Below are 12,895 nucleotides of genomic sequence, written 5' to 3'. Positions count from 1 at the left end.
GATTTTTGATTTTTGCACATACCTACAAAGGGGCCTGCCTTAACGTATTGCTCAACTCTCCTAACTTCTGATCAACTTTGCCCTTAGCAATAGTGGTCAGACATCTCGTCCTACTCACTTGAATTTCTCCAGACACACAAGAAAGTTTTAAACCTACCAGTTCTCCAGGTCTCCAGACTACCCAGTGTTAACACTTGTCTCCAAATTTCCTGCCAAAGCAGCAGCAATGAAGATACAAAAAATATCCAGCCTTGAAAGGTCAGCAAGTCACTCAGAGCAATGTTTAAGCAGGGACATACAGCTGAATTTGTTAACCTTTGTACCTCCACACCCCAGTGGTGTGGAGACTGCCAAAACCACCATACAACTGAGCCACGTAACAACCTATAACAGTGTCCCACTGGTGCTTCCACCAACTTTCCACCCACACTGAATCAGGCCTTGCAGGAACTCAAGGAGGGAGGAGCGTATGTGCACAGAGTTGATAGCACAGGAGGAAGACAAGAAATCTCAAAATAAGTGAGACAATTTAGATATTTTCCTACAGCAACATATCACTTAAGTTCTCCTGCAAGAACAGATTAGATTCATGGTACAAGTGTTAAACTGGTTCATATTAATGTTTTTGTAGGGGAACAAAATTAATCAGGCAAAGGGATTTTCAGTATGACCACCATAGAAGTGACTTGATCCAGTGTATTTAATGAACAAGAACAGAAATCATCCACCAAAGACAGGTATTAACCCAGGAGAATCTATTTATAGCTTCAGACTCCTTAACCAAACAAGATTTTACTGAAATACAGGCCCACAGTCCTTTACCCAGTTGCAAAAGGAACAAAGGAAGAGGAAATGACTAACCAAAGCAGCAGCACATTAATGTATTTTGGTACGTGGAAAGGGAAAATTGTAACGGGTATTTTCAACATTCCCAACAGGAGAAGGCACTGCCTTACTTATGCCAGCTGCCACAGAGGCTCAGCAGCTCCCAAGAAGGGAAAAAACAAAAAAGTGCAGTTGTGACCAGAAGAGGAGTTTTGCATTTTCCATTTCCCAGCATCAACTCCACTGGCAGCCTAGCACACAATGCCTGACAACGTCTTCTCCTAACATGCATGGAAAGGAGGCACAGTTGGGGCAAAGAGCAACGTCTCAATGATAACAGGTGCGCTTTGACTTGAACTGCAGGACAAACTCAGCCTGGAGAGGAACTATCAGAATGTTTCTTGGAGCACTGTCCCGGTACAACTGGATTTAATATCTGGTTTTTAAACCCATGCTTCTCCTGCCAGCTGCATCCATGGGAAGCTCTTTGGGGCAGCCACCATGATAGAGCAACAGGGCAGAAGCTTGAAGGACTGCTGTGATAAACCCAAAATTAGAGCTTTTAGACCCCTTCCTAAGAGAGATCAAAACCAATCAATCTAGCAACAGCCCATGACAGTTATTTGTGCAGTGGGATGGCACAGCACAAAAGCATTGCTCACTCAGTAAGAGAGGAGCTGGATCATTGCCTGTCTGTCCAGCCACAATTGTTCTTGCACTTCATAATTAAGGGCTACAATTCACCCTTTTTCTAATGCCAAGCCCCAAAAGACTCATTGTAACCAAGTAACTTTTAAATATTGAATGGGAAGCTACTGCTGAACCAATTGTAATCACCCTGAACTAACTGCAATCCCTCCAGCTCCAACACTTGAATGCAGGAAACTAGTATTTAACATTCTAACTGAGGGATTTGTAATCAGCCACCCTGTACACAACTAGAAGCCTGAAGCTTAAGCAGGTCTTTACCCTGGAACTGCAAAATGACAACCCTGGTCATTCCATCACCAAGGTTCTCCCATTATTTCTGTTCAGTGTGCTGTTCCACACAACTCTACAAAGAGACTGGACCACTGGCAGGGGGGTAAAAAATGCTTCATTAACCTCTCAGTGACTCAACAATCCCATTGTTAAACAGTGGTGGACAAAAGAAGTTGACAGCAGACAGATGCTCTCATCTGCTGGAATTCCTAAAGGAAAATGAGATTGACCTGCACTAGAAAGAAGCTGCAAGTTGAAGGGGATTTGTTAACTTGAAGGGAAATCAAAACTCTTAAAATGACTGTGAATCCTATCAGATCTAAATGCTTTCATGTGGTTTCTTCTAACTACCTGAAGTTTTAAGATATTACTTACAGGCCATATTATGTCTAAGTAGTTGAGTGATTTCAGTTTTCTCTAAAGGGAAGGAAAGTGTGATTGCTGCATAAAATTACTCTAACTGTGGCACAGACCCAGCTAAATGAAAGCACCAGAAAACAACATATGAAACAAGATTGCTGTACTTCATTATCAAGCTAAGTCTTGATAATTCTTCTGCTGCAAAAGTGAGATGAATTAACAGGCAAGATTCTTCTCCCTTCTCACCACATACAGTATAGTTGAGGGGCAGGGAGGGGAAAATATCTATCAGTTGAAGTTTACAGTGGTAATAAATTTTCATACATGCCAAGAGTTCAGAACTCAGGACTTTTAAAAGTGCCACTTCAGTCTAGACTAGACAATAGGAGGAATGCAGACTCAACATATAGAAGTCAAAGTTCCTGTAAGTTGGCTAGGGCATGATGAATAGTAACCATCAATGTGCACAGCACAACTACTAAACTAGGAGCACTATGAGCCTTCCCAGGCAGGAATTTGCCTCCTCTGAAGACTACACACAAACACTGGCAAATCCAAACGGCCAAACCTGAGCAGGAATTACTTGCTCCCCTTGCTTCCCTCAGCTACTCCCAAGCTAACAGGGGCCATACCCAACCTTGCAGGGTGCGGTTCAAGTCAGAGGACAATGCTGGCACAGGAACAAATGGGCAGTGACAGGCCATGAACGCATTTTGACTGCAAGTTGAAAAAACAGCTCTCAGTCACCAACCCAATGAGGTGCTCAAGGCTGTAATGGTGAATGTGCAGCTTCAGTCTAGAGCACAAGTGGCATATCTTATTTCACTTGGCCACACAGCAGCAGCAGAGTCCTAATCCTGTAACTTACCTAGAGGTGAACCAGAGCCCTAGGACTGCAGGGAACATGTTGGAACTGATACAAGAGGCTTGTATCCCTCATCTGCTAGTAGTGATCAATGAGTTTTAATCCACAGTCACATGAGGAACATTGCTCACAAGAAAGTGCTGAGTTTTATTCCAACTGGGCACTAAAGTTAAAATTGTTGGCCAGAGTTAAACATTGTTCACGCTGCATTTATCAATCCTTCAATAGACAGGGAATTGAGCAGAGGTACATTCAGGACTGCACTCAGACCACAGAAGCTTCTAATGATGGGTTTCCTACAAGACTGACACTTGGGACTTTCTGCTCCAGCACAATTTTGCACGAGTTGAAGACCAGATTTTCACCACCAAGACTTGCGTAGCAGATATGAGCTAGTCCGATTGCTCCAAAGCAAAGCTGTCCTTCAACAATTATCCTGAAGTATACTATCACACAGGCATAACGATAGTATTTCCATATCCAAGCCAGATCCCTTGTGCTGCAGAACACAATGATGTCAGTACTTTTACAAATGAAGTTCCAAAAATGGTTCAGAAGCAAAAGCAGCTTTCAAAGCAATTCCTGCAGCACAGTACAAGTTACCCCAGTGTATTTCCAAGTATAAATTGCATGACGAGCCACAGCTTCTAACTCAATTTAAAAGCACAACACAAAATTTAAGGAATTGGTGTTCATCTGCAGTCATTTCCCTAGTGAGATAGTGAAGTGTTAAAAGGCCCTCCTCCCTCTCCTTCAAAATACTGCATGAAGGCCATTTATTAGCAGCACTAAATCTCACTTAGTCTACCCAAAACACCTCTGCACTACAAGAGGGACCTCAGTGGTTATAGCTCCACCACAAAACCATCCTTTCAACTTTCACACCAAGAATATGTGTTCCTAAATACACCACCACACATGCCTCTCCATGAGGGTTTTTTTTTTCCACCTTGATACCCTCTCTGCACTTCATCTAACAGTATCCCAAATCTACTACCATAAAGAAGTTACACATAGTTTGTGTTATCTTAGTGCATGGACCCTTTAGGATCTGAGCAGGCAGCTTAAGAAAGTCACACACACTCAGGAACCACTGCAATATTTCAGTAGACTCCAAGGCAATACTGGCATCCTGATTTTAGCACCAGGAATGGGAGACCAAGCTCCCCTCCAGCATCAGAGAAAAAGCTCCAGCTCCTTCACAGACTTGCTTAATACCTTTGAATTATATATGGGCCATGTGGTGAAGGAGCCTTGTTTTAGCACCTTCCTCGTGTGGCTGTTGATTCCTCAGGTGAGCAGTGCTGAGGCTTGCAGACATTTCTCTGAGCAGCTTAGCAGACACTGCTGCACTCCTTAGCCATACTGGTTCAAGTGCCACAATCCAGACCACTGCATAACCCCAGATACAGCATAACATTGGATGTCAGATGACAATACATAAGAACACTTAAAAGATGTGTTCAAAGCACATCTCTGAGGTTTCCTGATTTTCTTCACTTGTGAGCATAAGGACTAAGTTTGTAAGAGTTTCCTAAAGGGACTTCAAATATGCATGCCACAGATTTCATAATTCTCAAGCCAATAACCAAACATTTCAAAGTTCTCCCCCAAAATGGCCCCACAGCATATGAAAGCACACCCGCCCAGCAAACTGATCAGCACAGGACTGACCTCAACGCAAAAACATGCCAAGTTGTTAAGAAGGCCTAAAAGCACTCAGCCACAGAAATGAAGAGTAATTGAGGTCATTTCTATCATGCTCCTCTAGGTTCTCACTCTCCTTGCTTTGCTGTCCCCACAATCTGCTCCTCTTCTGGCATGTGAGGATTGAACAAATGCTTCACCACAAACACACACATCTAAACTTACAACTCTAGTTACAGCTTGAGCTATTACACCAGTAGCCTGTAATGGGATGCAGGGAATAAGAAATCTGCTTAGAAATAGGTACACCAGACACCAAAAAATTCTTGTTTGGCACACAAATGACATGATAAAAGAGGTAGAAACTGTGAGACTGGAGGAGGGGCTAAAAAGGCAGGCTTGTAATGGAAGTATCTGACCAAGAATTTTCTCAAGCCTTTAAAACTTCTGAAATCTAAGCCTTTCACTAGCACTTTTCACATGTCTCAGACTACAGACCCAGTTATCCAAGGTGTAATTGTGCCTCCACAACCCACTCTGCACCTTAATGAATCCATGTGTTGAACTATACATAGGTGGAGAAGTGTACCTGTCCTTGTCAATTGGTGTTGTGCACTGCCACCTGTGCAGACTGGATTTGTTGTGCAGCTTGAACTAGGCTTCAACTCATTAAAAGCTACTTCAAAACAAAATAGTATCTTTTTTTACATAAACACACACTAAGCTGCAAAGGGGGTTACTAAACTTAGCATGCAACCCAATCTAAACAGCAGTGCAGCACAGGCTGTAGACATGGAAGTGACCTTAGGTGAAGGTAACAAGGAAGAAGTCTCGGTTCTTCCATTAAGCTGTAATAGGAAAGCCCAGAAAACCCAGTCAAATCCTAGCACAACCTCCATAAATCCTCCCTGAAGCACAGTGGTTTCCAAGATTTTGAGAGGCTACCTCTGCTCTTCTTCTGGATAATGCCTCTCATTGTCCATGCTAGGACAGCCTTGTCAAGGACACCTCCTCACCAAACAGTAACACAACTCCTCCTCAGCCAGAGCTTGAGCTCAGAGAAGTGAAGCTTTGATGGACCTCCACCATCACTGCTGTAAAGGCAACACAAGGCAGCTCAAAGAGAAAAAGCAGTATAGACCTTCACCACTCCATCACAGATGAAGCCACACATGCTGCCACAGGTATTTACCCAAGCAAAGTTCAGTAGGTGTGACATGGGATACAGTATTCACCCATAAATCCCATTTTCTGCCAGCTTCCCAGCACCACACCCCACTAAGAAATGCAGACACTGCCTGGTCCAAGAGACAGATGTGTCAAGTCTCCACAGAGAACAGCAAGTCAAAGGAGGCAGAAAAGTTCCTGCCTAGCCCCAGGGAAAAGGGCCATTCCTGGCACAGCATCACTAAACTCAGATCACTTCCCAGATCTGAGAATGTCCTGAGAAAGATCCATCAGGTATTATCTGCTGTAGCCATGGTGCTGCCCCAGGTATTACCTGGATCTGGAGAAGGGCAAAAGATGTTGCAAGTAGATTCATGTACCCCGTTTTAGGTCCACAGACGGGTAGCATTAAGAAAAGCACAGTGCCCACATGAAAATCTAACTGGGATGTCCCCTCACAATATAAGTGATGACTTCATGAGGAAGGCAGCACTGATGAGCACAGCAGCCTTCCAAACTGCTTTTGGAGGCAAGAAGAAATACTTCTTTCAGGACCAGGTTTAAACTCCTACTCATATCATATCAGAGACCCCAAATGGAAGAAGACTCATGAAAGAACAGCCTCAGTTGCCACAGAAGCCTAGTCTCCCATTCATCCACCGGCTAAGTGCCAGCACAACAAAGTCAAAGCAATGGGCCCTGGTCATGAATAGAATCAAGAGAATGGCATCCCCGGCTGGTCTGCTGGTGATCTCTTGGCATCTACAGCTGCAGGTGCTTAGCCTCAGCTATCCCTTCTGCTAAATGGGAGAGAAAGAACCTTCTAACCTATCTGTGCACAGGTAGACAATGTGGTGCAAGAGTCAGGCAGAAGGCAGGCAGCTGGCAGAGAGACATCACTGATTGCTGAACAGAAGTCATCAGCTTTAAGTACTCCTGCCACCCAGCACTCCCCACCAGAAGCTCAGGAACCACTCAAATCCTCTATTAAATTGGACTTTCTTTGTACTCACCTAAAACCCTATAGCAAACAAGCTGAGGGGAAAAAAAACACATAGTCATAGGCAGTGATCAGATTAAATGAGTTAGAATAAAATTATCAGCTGATATTATAGGCTCTCTTATCAGTCAGTCACAATGTGGTCCAATCCTGGTGCACTGCACCTTGTGCAATAGCTTAGTCATCACCTTCCTTGACAGCTACACACTTGCAAACAGATTACAAGTCCACTTGCATTTTCCCGTGGAAATTTTCCCCTCCAACCTACTACAAGAAGGAAGGGAACAGGGTGCTGCCAAGCAGAAGACCAGGCAGCTTACCCCATTACAGAGGAGATCATCACACTTTTTATCTCCTCCACTCAACAACTTCCTTCCTCTGCAGTTGCAGGCAGGCAAAAGACACCTTTTCACATCAGTCAGGAACGAGATGTATTAAAATTTGTCACATCCCTGAAATAAAACACCGTGATTACCATTCTCAGCCCGTACAGGAGAGCATAAAGCAGAATTAAGCCACAAAAAAAACCAACCTTGCGGGGTAGGATTTGAGAACAAGAAGAGCAAGGAACGCAAAATAATTCAGGTTCTGTTTATACAGCTCTGGCAAGAGAGGAAAGATGATAACACTGGACAGAGGTACTTCCCCTCTGCAGGATGAGAGCTGGATTGTTTTTGGAAGCACCATGAATCACGGGCATAAATATACCAGGATTTAGAAGCCTTCAACACCCACGTAATTGTGAACTCAAGCTTTATTTTCCCTGGGTCATTCAACACATGCTTAACAAGCTGGACACCAGGGAGAGAGGCTGACAAAGTCAGCTATACGTGCAATCCAAAAATGAGAACTTAACATTTTGCTGGACAACATCAACACACCTCTTCAGAGATGGAAAAAAACTCTCCCTGATGCTTAATTAGTCATTCAACTACAACTTGAAGGAAACCAGAAGTTTTGCTCTATTTCCTCAGCTTCACAGCATAAAAAGGCTTAAAGATGTTTCCTGCAACAGGGGAGCAGTTAGCAATGTAAGAGCTGTCCTCCAGTGATTTGCAGGACAGACTGGCTTTGAGAAGATGCAGCCAGGGCAGCAAAGTCAGCAGGATCAGCAAGGAGGGAGGTTATCCAATGGGGAAGAGCAAAAACCTGCAAGAAACACTGCTTTCCATACTTTACAACCCTGAAAATGCTACACACCTGACAGTGACAGCAGCAAGGGGCTGATAACACTAGAAAAGGACAAGGATATTTGTGATAAGGATTATTAGAGCAAGAAAATTAGTACCTTGCCCACACCAGTAATTTAAAGACCCTTTCTCCAAGTTATAATGCAACCTCAGTGGCCTACAAGCAAAGATAAGGTTTCATTTGAAACAGGAAAAAAAATAATGGCATTCTTCTGAATAAGGTTTCTTGGGAAGAAAAGCGGAAGGAACATGATCAACTACTACTCTTCAGTAACAGGAATTCAGAGCTGTGAATTTTGATAAGTAGGATAGCCACACAGCCCTAGCAAAGACAAAGAACACTGCAGAAAGCAAGGAGAGTAACACAAAAGTAACCATTTCACTTCCAATTAACCCACAAACTTCACATTTCCTGTCCCTCTCCCTACACACTGCACAGCAAAACTCAAGGCTTGAAGCTCCTGAACTACTTCTTTGTATCACACAGTTGCAAGAAGAGGAGACAATATTCTTTCCTCTGTGTGTGCACGCATTAAGAGACCAAGAAGTTTTCCACAGTTTCTGAGACTTTTTTTTTTTTTTTAAGTAATTAATCACTTTTAGTTAAATGGGAAGCATTAAAAAAGATCATGAGATTTGCATTCTTTAGCACCTCAGATTATGGTTTTCATAACCATGTCTTCCGCCTCCAACTGCCCAAGCTTCCATTGAAGAAACTCAGGGTTCCAGTGGGTTTTGGCATTTCTCTTTTCAAGACACTGGAGCATCCAGGCTGACAAGATGGCAAGGCAGCAGAATTTATGCGCTCCCAGGAGATTTCAGTTTAATTTTCTGGTAAGGATAGACACTGCACCAAGCCTGCACTCTGCCCAGTACCTATATTTAGGGACTGAGTTGACCCAGCAGTGCCCCCATAAGCTCATTTATAAAGATTCACTTATTCATTCTAATATAATCTAATTAGACTGCAGCGCTCCTGCACACAGACGTGGTGGTGACTGAGAGGGGATGGGTTCAAACACAGGGAACCTGGCCTTGGTGCTACTTTAACTCGCACTTGGGAGAGGCAACAAAGGCCATTGCAGAGGAATGGCAGGAATTATGGATGCCTGCATACTGTCCCCCTGCTCAGAGTAGCCCCTGGACCCACTTTGTTTCTCCACCCCACAAGCTAAAGACCAATTGTTCAACTGGAAGAAGCAGCAGCAGCAGAGTCCAGATCAATGTATGGTGCCTATCGATGCAGGGGCTGCCACTCCCACTCCAAAGCCATTGGAAATGAAGTGCCATAGGGGGCAAAAATAACAGGAATCTGAGTCTCTTGAGCCACTAGTGCCCAGCAGGCACAGAGGTGTTCCCAAACACAGGGATCAGCCTGGAAAAATTGCCAACAAATCCACATCGTAAGAAATTACATTAAAGGCTCCATTCTGGCAAGGAACAGGAAGTTTTCCAAGCTCAGAAGTACCCCAGCTCCTGCAACCAGCAGCTGTAATTCAGGCATGCAAACAGGAAGAAGCTTTTACATTTCTGAAAATATAAATAAATACTTATTCTTTTCTTTCTTTTTTTTTTTTTAAGGCATCATGTGTTTTATTTGCTTGGACATCTTGTATAACGATGAGCAGAGGAGAAAGATTCCTAAGAGTCATGAGCTGGTAATTCTCCAATCTATCATCTCCATGGTTTATGCACAGTCATTAACAAGAAGTGATTTGTCTGAGACTGATTTAGCCCAGCAACTCCCTGTCTCGTTAGCCTCAAACAATCACCCAAGGAATGTCAAAAAGTTTGAGAGTTGAAACTATGCAGCAAGTCAGTCCCCCAAAAACATTCATTTAGCAAAAAAAAAAAAAGGCCCACTGCTGCTGCTCTGCCAACACAGAGCAGGAAGTTTAAGAGCTAAATACAGAAGCATAAAATTCCCTCTGTATCTAAAAGGTTTTGCTGGGTAAAAGGTTTTCACTGACAAGGAATAGTGATAAGAGACTAACAGGAGACTTAAAGACTTTGCCTTGTTCAACCTAGCAAAACAAGTGGTCAAGAGGGGATGCAACTGCCCCCTCTAATTACATCAGGGAGGGAAAACAACCATTCATTTAAACCAAACACCAGAGCTTGAACAAAACCAAATTATACCAACGAGCCATAAACACGGTGAGGATGGAAATTCAGGGATTGCTGACATTTAGAGGAGGCTCTCCAATGGAGATGGGGGCAAAGAATAACCTAGTAGAGTTTCACCTTAAAACCAGTTATGTCACAAAAGGAATCCACAGCATGGACGTGTGTCTAAATGGGGAAAGTAAACTTGATCAGGGGCTCTCTTCCGCTCTCAGATTCTTATCAGCCTGTTTCCTGATGCAGCTTTTGGAGCAGATAGAGGGAACGAAGAACTACCCTCCTGTCTTCATCTTCCTCTCAATCCCTCCAGGACAGCACAGGGGTATTTATGCTATTTACACATGCACATAATTAGGGTATGACCACGGAACTAAACTCGGGAGCTGAAGCTCTTGCAAAGTCAATGGTGAGAGGTGGGTGTCTTGGCAGCAGCAGAGGGAAGGGATTAGGAGCAACTAAGTTTGATGCTTAAAATAAAACGCATGTCCTCTTCCCCCCATATCCTTGTGCTTCAGGGTCTTGCCCAAAAATCTATTTCATTTATATCCACTGCCCCCGAAATTCACAGCAGAAGTCAGTTTCTGAAGGACTTTCACAACCCTAGGTTTACCATAAGGACAGTCAAGAAATGATTTGACACTTTTGAGATGTAACCATTTCATCTCCAGCAGAAATGATGCAAAGGAAAGCTGTTACATGGCTAACCAAATAACACCACAGTTTTATACAGGCTTGAGCAAGTCCTTGTCCTTTCTTCAAGGATTTCAAAAACCAAGTAGCTAGCAAGCTAAATCATCAGTAGTAGAGGGTTTATGACAATGGGGGATAAATGATCAAATTAAAAACTAATTGTGTTCTTTGTATCCTACTGCTACTACTTCTGAGAGCAAAAAGCATCTTAATGAAAAAGGCTAGATAAAGAGGGGCAATAAAAAAAACCCAACTATCTAACAAAAAAGGTATTTGGTAATAATTCTAAGAGAGAATTAGTGCTTCCATCCAAACCCCAACCTTTCTCCAATGCAGTTACACACAAAAGTTATTTTAATCACAGTATGCAGAAAGCAGCATCAGCATATGAGGCAAGAGAAAAAATATGTGGTAAAGCGAGTTGCATAGCCTGTTCACAGACAGAAATTACAGCACAGTTATAGGGAAGAGGTCCATGAGGCAGAGAAATGCTTCCAGCCCAAACCAAACGGGAGGACGTTAGCAATCCACTGAGTGAAGAGACAAGAAAAGTATTTAAAAGAAGGTGGAACGTGGGAACTGAATCCCCTTTTAACTTCTGCAGCAATCAATTCATACTTTTCAGCGAGGGATTTTTGCCTTGTCATACATGAAGAGATATTAAATAGAACTTGTCAGTTATGTCTCCTAAATGCCATGTGTGCTGTTGGGTAGAGGCAGCAATGGAAACACTGAAGAAAAGAAAAATAAAAAATTTTAAACAGAACTAAAGCAGAGTATCAGCTCAGCTCCTCTTCCACAACTCCTTTCCTAACAGTGATCTCAAAACACACAGCAGAGCCTTTGGGGAAAAAGAAAAGGTTATAAACTGACAATCCTAAAGAACACAGGTGTATGTACATCACTAGAAAGTAACATGTGGCACTATCCAATGCAGAAAGGATGCTATGCTACATTGTTCTCAGAACCATCTACTTAACTATTTCATCAGCTGAAATTAATACAAAATATATAGCTTCACCACCTTAACTTTTCTTCTCATCATACCTCTCCCGTCAATAACCTTCACACCAGAGGAATGCTTCCAGCAAGGGAGTAAACTCTACGTAGAAGAGAAAAGGCTGAGGAGATGGGTATTAACACCTCTGGGGTTCACACCACATTGATTCTGTAGTACAGGGCACAGGCAACAAGGAAAATCTAAATATCCCTGACAAACGTGGGGAAAAGCACTACATGTCTTACCGACGGCAGTTAACACCACCACAGGAATACAAAATGGGCCGGACTGTGTAAGCCGGCGAAGCGCAGTGCTTCATTAAAGTTTGCAAGGCCACCCGGGCGCTGCAGCATTGGGTTCACGCCCAACCTCCTGCAAGGGGCTGAAAGCCACGGGAAATTCCTATATGCCACATTTGGGGGTAAATTTCAACTCATCCCCACCCCCTTCACAGGTTTGTGCCTCTAGCAGGGAGCAGGTAACGACGCAGACCTACAGAAAAGCCCTAGTATGGGGGGAGGGGGGTTGCCCAGTTAACTTGGCTTCAAGAAGGTTACTGGGCGATGTAGTCGGGAGGCACCATTCCTCCCAACCCCCCGCTGCCCCCGGCCGCAGCCACCTCACCGCCCCGGGAGTGCGGGGAGCGGCTTCTCCCCCTCCCCGGAGCGGAGTCCGCGGCGGAACCTCCACCCCCCAGCTCCCCACCTAGGCCCGGCCCCGGGAGAGCAGCAGGGGCCAAGCCGCCGGAACCCGCCGGTCGGGCCGCAGCCCCGGGGCCCGCCCCACCGCCCACCTGCCGGTGCCGTCCGCGGCTCGGCCACGCCGAGGCCTAGGCCCGCCGCCCCTCGCCGGGCAGGCCGCGGGCAGGCCCCGGTCCCGGCCCTCCGAGCCACCGGGGCAGAGAGCTCCCCCGGACAGGACTTACCGTGTGGCGCTGCGGGCCGCGCCGAGGCCGGACCGTGCGGAGCGGGGCTGGCGGGGACGGAGCCGCGGCGAGCCGGTGCCTGCGCGGCGCTGGAGGGCAGGAAGGGAGGGAGGGGAGGAGG

The 12,895-nt window shown here is 44.7% G+C and overlaps 1 protein-coding gene across 11 annotated transcripts in view; it reads right to left on the bottom strand.

Annotated features, from left to right (window-relative positions):
- The window catches only part of KTN1 (kinectin 1), an 81,695-nt gene extending 68,800 nt beyond the window's left edge, over positions 1 to 12,895 (bottom strand). For all 11 annotated transcript variants that reach the window (XM_054161676.1, XM_054161679.1, XM_054161680.1 and 8 more), the window contains exon 1: positions 12,775 to 12,895. The gene's annotated coding sequence lies outside the window, so the exon portion shown is untranslated. The remainder of the gene's footprint in view (positions 1 to 12,774) is intronic.

Source organism: Dryobates pubescens, chromosome 5 (assembly GCF_014839835.1).
Source record: "Dryobates pubescens isolate bDryPub1 chromosome 5, bDryPub1.pri, whole genome shotgun sequence".
Classification (NCBI taxonomy): domain Eukaryota; kingdom Metazoa; phylum Chordata; class Aves; order Piciformes; family Picidae; genus Dryobates; species Dryobates pubescens.
The sequence above is the reverse complement of the archived record's forward strand: the minus strand, read 5'-3'. Positions and strand labels throughout refer to the sequence as shown.